Genomic DNA, 8202 nt, shown 5'->3' on the forward strand with positions numbered 1-8202 from the left:
ATTAAAATTCTAACATTCATTTGTTTTACATTTTCAAGTCAAAAATTTGAACCCGTAACAAGTTTGACGATAAATCTATTTGCACTCTCAAGTTTTTAAAAATATTCAGATTACCTCTATTTTACTTGAAACAAATTGAACCAAATGTAGTTAATTTGTACCAAAAGATCTATTTACCAACTTTTAACCCTTAACATCAAATTTAAGTTTCACAAAAAACCCTAAGCAATCCTTGATAAAAAAACCTAAAAAACTAAATATGATAAACTTTATTATATTTGAAAGTGATACTATTCTTACAATTTAACACATATTTTGTTATATTTGAAAGTGATTGGTATATACTATATTTACAATTTAACACATATATGTATAGTTTACTAAATTAACCAAAAAAATAAATAGATAGATTTAAATTATATATTTATAATTTATAAATTTATATGACAATGTACAAAAAAAACAATAGATAAATGGATTTATTTTTAAAAAATGGATAAACTTTTAAGCATATATTTATAATTTAATGATTAAAAAAATTACTTCGTAAATTGAAAGCATATTAGATTTTTTTTATTTTTTAATTTACAATATTCAATAATAAACATAGTATAATATGTTAATGATAAGATTTAAAATTATATTTTTTTCAGTATTTAACAAACACAGTTTGTTATTGATTTTTATATTTCACCAAGTATGTTGTGAAACATATTCTGTCAATGTATAGAAGTATAACATGTAAATATTTATTTTTATAAAAGTGTATAGATATAATATAATTAGAGTTTAAAGAAAAATAAATAATTTAATCATGTTATAGATATAAATATATAATATAAATGAAGTGTAAATAATATAAATGAAGTGTAAAAGGAAAGTAATTAATTATTGATATATGACATATATTAGTTTTGGAGCGAAAAAAATGTGAGGATTAACCAAAAACTGACACGTGTCACAATTAGTTTACTTTATTAGAATAGGTAGATTTACCAATGTAACTTCTGTATTCCGTAGTCAACTAGCCATTGTCTATCAAAAAATAACACATAAAATATGTATGGAATTGTTTTAACATACTTATTTACATTGTTGACAAATTCAAACAACCCTCCATTATAACATGGTAGAATTCCTTGTATACATCAATTATTAGAAGCAATTTCTTAGAAGCAATCTTTTGGGTTTTCTAAATTTAACTATGGAAACTTTAATACTTTGTTACCAAATTCAAGGTTTCCCTCCATTATAATATGTTGATTCATTGAATTCCTTAGATTAATTGAATTCCGTTTATAGATCAATTCCTACTAACAATCTTCCGGTTTTCTAATTTACCTATGGAAAGTTGAATTTTTAGAAATATATTATTTTCTACAGATATTAACACTACATTAGTTTATTTTTCTCAGTACAACCAACAACATTTTTTTAATCCATTATAAATACTTAGTCAATTTGCCTAAATCCAATTACATTATAATTTTTATATAATGTGTACGTATTTTCGACATGATGCTTCGTAAGAACGACCGACATGATAAGTTTCAGTTATCTTTTTGACAATATAATTTCTTAAGTTAAGTCCTTAAGTTCTATATTATGTGTTTGCAATATTTATTACAACATTTATTTGTAAAATATATATGTTTTTATAGATTTTTTCATGTTTTTTATGATTTTACATTACATTAATTTGTGTACTTAAGTTACGAACGTAATAAATATCGTCTTGTCGTCTCCAAAACTATACTACAAATTATCTTGTCGTTTAAAATTATATGTATTTGTTAGACGATTTGTATACTTTCACCCGTGTCGTACACGTGTCAATAGCCTAGTTTAGGTGATATTATTATTATTATTATTATTATTATTATTATTATCTTTTAAGAATGGTGCACATTAAAGTAGAATACTGCATATATATGAACCCATTCAACTATGTTGTTTAACGCTCCGGTCTTAGTTATCTTTTTAAATATTTTATTTGCTTACGCTTATTATTGATATTCGTTCTGAAATGATATTAAGTATTCATACGTTAATATAGTCGTCGCGATAATATCACAGTGTTAGACTGCGTATACAAAGGGACACATTAAGCCTTGGCATTCAGTTTAAACGTTGCACATGTATCTTACTTATGTATGTACGCTCACATATTCTACTTTTAAGGGTCGGTGTGGCTTATCCCACATTCTTAATTTTGCATAACACAATGTGTTATTAATATTTCTACTACCAAGTGATACTTCTATAAGACAATTAATAGTGACACTTAATATATTATTAACTAGCTTTTGAACCCGTGTATTACATGAGATTTTTCAAATAATAAAATAAAAAGATTCATGATTTGAAAGAAATGAACAAAATTAAAAGTAAAAATTAATAAAATATATAGTACAAACAATAAGAAGTTTAAAATCTCAAATTTACAAAATCGACTTTTTATATACAATATTTGCACAAATTGTTTTGACCAATTACCCGTGGGTAACTATGATGAATGAGATGAGAGATTAAAGCATTAAAATAAAAATTATAACCCATTTCTCAAAATTGTTTTGTCACATGACCCATAGATTGTTAGGATAAATAAGATGAGAAATTAGATAATTAGAAATGAAATTATAACCCATTTGCCAAAATTATCTTGACCCATGACCCATGAATTAAATGAGAGATTAGAGAATTAGAAAGGAAATTATAACCCATTTATCAATATGGTTTTGCTTCATAACCCATGGATAAGTAGGATGAATGGAGAAGAGATTAGGCCAAGAATGAATATGGGATTGCCACATCATTTTCATTCCGTTAATCTTTAACATTGTACATAGATGACCACAACCATATATTCTATCTTAATTATTGATATAAATCAAAAATATATTTCGCTCAATTTCTAGGAACATTACAAAACTGTGTTATTAACTCGTGAATTAAACTACAAATTTTATATTGACGACTCGTACGCCGTATGTATTCGTTTATGGTTTAGTAAGTGATTATTATAATTACTTTGACTTATTAAAATAATCCTTTGTGTATTTTACTATAAGAGAACTTTGCTCACATAGCGAGCCCGTACAACTTGATGTGTTATATATATAAAAAAATAGTCCTTAAAATCAGGGTTGTTACACAAAATGGACGAATGATGTTGTAATAAACTTGCAAGTTCGTTGATATATTCTGATAGATCCTTGATCTTCTCATAAATGAAATAATCCCGTAAAAAGTTTCATGCTCATCATAATCGTGTCCCAAAAATGCAACTATGTTATGACTAGGATTGACCACCAATTGAACAACTACAGCCTGTTGTTCTTCTTGTTCGGGTACTTGCTGCTCTTGAATAATTTGGGCCTCGTGAATAATTTCTGGTTTAACTTGACCCTCGGGTACAATATTCTCTTGTTGATCCACCAATACTATACAATACGAGACGATTAGCATTGAAAACAATGAAAAATGACCATTTTACCCTCATTCTCTTAATCAGTCAAGATCAATGAAAGGGTCATATGCTTAATAAAAACCATGATCCCTATGCTTCATCTAAGACCCATTCGCTTAGATTTAATTAGCGTATGGCTCATACGCTTCCATGATGGTTAACGGAAGTCAAAAGACTGTTATCTTCTTCATTTGCTTGATGGACATAAGCGAATAAGATCCATTTGTTGAATCATCCATTCACCCAAGATTTAAGAGAACGTCCTCAGTGAATGAAAGATAAAATGGCAGCAAATGAACTCCAAACATCATAAAATCTAGAATCAATTAACCAAAAAACTCATGTGATAAACTCAAATTTGTGTACATTCAGAATCGATAAACCATCGATAACACTATTGTCACAACTGATTTTAATTTGAATAACATGTAATGGGTCAATTTAGTCTTTTTGAGTCCGTTAGGGTTTATGTAGGTTCCCATCCGGATCTACACAGGAGTATCTCGTAACATGAGGGTGCGGAATCCCCTACGTATACGATACGAGTGTTTATACGAGCAATACGTAAATGACACAAAACACGTAAACACAAATGTTTACTTGTTATATCACGATGTAGAGAAACAAAAACACCAAACAAGTATCACGTCTCGATACAAAACCGAACTGCCAAGTCACTTAATAAAATGGCTGAAGTTAGGTTTAAATATCACGACAACTTCGCCTAACACCCTAGGCTAAGTTGACCCTAACTTCGCCACTGAACAAGTTCGCCAAAACATAAACTTTACTAACACGTTCAACTAAACATTAGAACAATGTAACGATTACATACACAATAGACACTAGATAAATGAACTACTGGCATCATGCACCAACAGACTTCCCCTTGGCAGTAGCTTCATATCTCTTATACCTTCGCCATGTCTTGTAATCCAAAAAGCGCGTATCCACCGTCTTCCAGCATGAACACCTTGTCTCACACAAACTGAGACCACCCTTTGGTATTTCTTCGCTTCGTCTTTCCTAGCAGGGATATAAAAGATCTTCTTATCATTGAGTACCTGCAAATCAGCTTGAGACAAGTTAACCAAGTGCATAGGATCATACACTCTCAAGACCTCTTGTTCATCTTGATCTTCCATCACGGCTTCGGCAGTCTGGCAGTCAACATACCACCACTTAAGATCCTTTAACACATCCTGAGGTATAATATTCATTGGAACCTCTTTCAAACAACGAATCGGCTTGTACTTCATCACCATCCAGGGCTTGCCATTAGCCCACATTCCCCGTTCAACATCTTCAGTTAACTTCCCCTTTTGAGGCTTTAACAGTTCAAACTTTTTCTCCTTAACAACTTCCTTCCACACTATCTTTCCAACCCATCTAGCAAAATCATCATCACTTCTATTGATCAACCTTAACCGAGCCAAATCCTTCACTTCACACTCAGGCAATGTATTGAGCGATTTCAATCTCTTAGCAAAGTACTGGATCCCATCATATCTTTTCACCACAAACAAATTTAACTAATCATCATATAACCAACAAATAATTCCTTTCTTCGATTCAGCATAACCTTTGATATTATAACTTTTCTTGAACATCGCAGGTACCACTGGCTTCTTTGTTTTGGCAAACCACTGAGCACATCCTTCTTTCCACCTTGGTTGTTCCTCCTACTCAGAATCACCCGACACATTATCACCTTGACCCAAACTTTCTTGACCAGCACTAGGAATGTCATGCTCAACACTGTCATCAAGTATCTCACCTTCCTCTAAGCCACTATTCAATCTGTTCACCAATTTTCTCAATCTCACTGAAAGACAGCACATCATCACCCATATCATCCTCATCATCTACCACCACGGTCTCACCACCTGCACTACCCGATGGAGCAGTAGACTCCCCCTGAGATGTGGAAGCCCCAAGAGTTTGTTCAGTTCTTGGCAGCTTACCACCTGCATCTTTCGATGCATTGGGATCATCATCTCTGTCCTGTCTTTTCTTCATTCTCAACTCATCACCTTTGCAGCTAGTCTCCCCCCTGAGATGCTAAGAACTGTTTCAAAGCATCAAAGAGTTTACCATGTTCGATAAGAAGTGATGACTGAATCTGGTTCTCAGCCACGAGCCATTGAATAGCTTGTGGCTGAATGAGATTTATCCGTGACTGCTCAGCAAAAACTCTTTCTAGAGCAGCAATCCGCTCATAATCCGACAAGGTAGTATCAAAATCAAAGTTCATGTGAGAAGTATCCTGAGCATAAGGTGGTGGAATTCCCAAGCTTACGGAAATATCAGATGTAGACTGTATAGTAACTGTGGCTGAAATAGAGACAGATAACCCGACAGTAGCTACCAGTGTGGACTTAACAAACCTAGCAACCACCTCCGATGGAGTAATAGAATAAGGTGGTAAGGAAACAATCTCTAGTGTTGACACCTGTACCGTAGAAGGAGCAATGGATAGTGCTGACAAAGCCACCATTGGTACACTTGAGGTCATTGGTAACGGATTAGACGAAGATGGAGGTAACATAGACATACCAAATAATGATGGTGGGGCAAAATGAACAACACTTGAACCTTCACCAACTTTAGCCTTCTTAGATCTGCGTACCAAGGCATACAACTCCTCCTCATAATCTGACTCACTATCATCTGAATCCTTCTTCCGTTTTCTCTAGATCCTTTCTTGTGTAGCAAGAACTCTTTGTGCTTCAACAGTGTCATCAGTGGAAGAATCAGATAAAGTTTCCTCAGAATCCTCCACTGAGGCAATTGACGGACCCACAAATGTATCAATCATAGAAGCATGCACACCAGAAACCTCAACAACTGAGGCTTGAACTTCAGTAGGATCAACCCTATCCATATCAAAGAAACCTTGCCCTCCAAAGGCAACCTCAAGATCAACTTGTTATGCGGGAGCTACGTCTGGTTCAAAAATAGGAATTTATTGAACCACCTATGGTGGTTGAACCACAGGAGGTGGTTGAGGAATATCAACTTGTTGCGGAGCTGGATCATTAAACTCATCCTCTGGTGGAGCAACATAAGCAGGGTTCACAAGATACCCAAATAAAGCAGTGTGCCTCGGTGGAAGTTCAGGCTTCTTCGTGCACTGGATGACTTACATTGTGCAAAAATCCTCTTGTTTATACTTTCCACATAAGAGTTAGGGTGACGTTGTGGCAGATTGGGGGCAACATGATTAAGAATCATATGTAAGAATCTGGGATACATTAAGAACCGTTCCCGTGCCATGGCTCGCCGCTGACGAACGATCTCATAGAATACCATCTGACTGAAACTATACGGCTTGTTATAAGTCAAGTCGGTCATTGTAGATTGCATTGTCGCACCCATACCATCAGATCTAGCCTTGCGACCAGACATGCACACAATCAACACGTGCATTAAGAAACGCCACTGGTCCAACAGAAATCCCTTTCTACGTTGTGAATCTTCTAACGGACATGAAGGATGTCACTGGTCATACCCACGATCAGTATGATTCCTGTTTGGATCTACAGTGACATCCTTCAATGCCATCTGATAGTTCTTTGGTTCAATCTGACTGATGAAACAGGCATACAAGCATTCATTCATAATACCAGTGTCTTTAATGCTTGCATACACACATGTGTTTTCCTCCAAACATCTTCTGGTTCGCACACCATCAGAATGATTACCAATCATGTTCTCCAAGGAATGATTCTTGTGGATTCTAGTAGTTTAAACGGGACCAACTTCTAAGTCTTCTTCAAGATTTGAAGAAACTTCATCTGAGTTGTGTTGAGTGTGAAACGTATTGATAAAGTCATCATCACTTGAGACAGCTGGAGTTTCAACAGCACTTGGAGTGGTATATTGTTTTTCACTACACTTTGGACGATGCATAATGGCCTCTTCTTCATCGAATAGTATCTGAGTGTCCGTTCTTTCATATGTGTCTGTAAAATCCAAGTAAGGCAAATTAAAAGATTTAAATAATTTGACATAGTCGAAGGCCTCTGCTGGTCTCATGCTAGGCTTTGGTGATTTGTAACTTGTAATGTCAGTGTTACAGACCACCTAAACCTTTTTGTTCGATAGATTAAAGACTCTTCTGTTGGGTAACTACATAGCCCACGAGAATACCTTCGTCAGCTTTCTCACTAAATTTTGAGTTAGTCTTTAAAATCGAACATGGGGACCAAAAGGTTCAAGACCTTTTAGATTAGGCTTTCTACCATGCATTAATTCATAACAAGTTTTATTTAATCATTTAACAGTTAAAACACGATTAAGGATATAGCAGGCCGTGGCAACAGCCTCAACCCAGAACACCACGGGAAGTTTAGCATCTGCCAGCATAGTCCTGGCGCCTTCGATTAGAGTTATGTTCTTCCTTTCAGCTACCCCATTTTGTTGCGGAGTATATGGTGTGCTAAACTGATGTTCAATCCCTTTCTACAAACAAAACATCTCCATTTGATAGTTCTTGAACTCTGTGCCGTTATCACTTCTGATGAACTTGACCTTTCCTCCAACAATATTTTCCACTTTGGTAATCAAGTTAATTACCAACTGAACTGTTTCATCTTTTGCCTTCAGAAAATAAACCCATGAGTAACGCGAGTAATCATCAGTCACAACCAAGCAATATGACGTTCCACCCAGGCTTTTAACATTTATGGGACCAAAAATATCCATGTGAAGCAAATCCAAAGGTGTGACAA

This window comes from Bidens hawaiensis, unplaced genomic scaffold (genome assembly GCF_021521415.1).
Source record: "Bidens hawaiensis isolate Kalapana, Puna unplaced genomic scaffold, B.hawaiensis_p1.1 tig00031166_1, whole genome shotgun sequence".
Lineage (NCBI taxonomy): Eukaryota > Viridiplantae > Streptophyta > Magnoliopsida > Asterales > Asteraceae > Bidens > Bidens hawaiensis.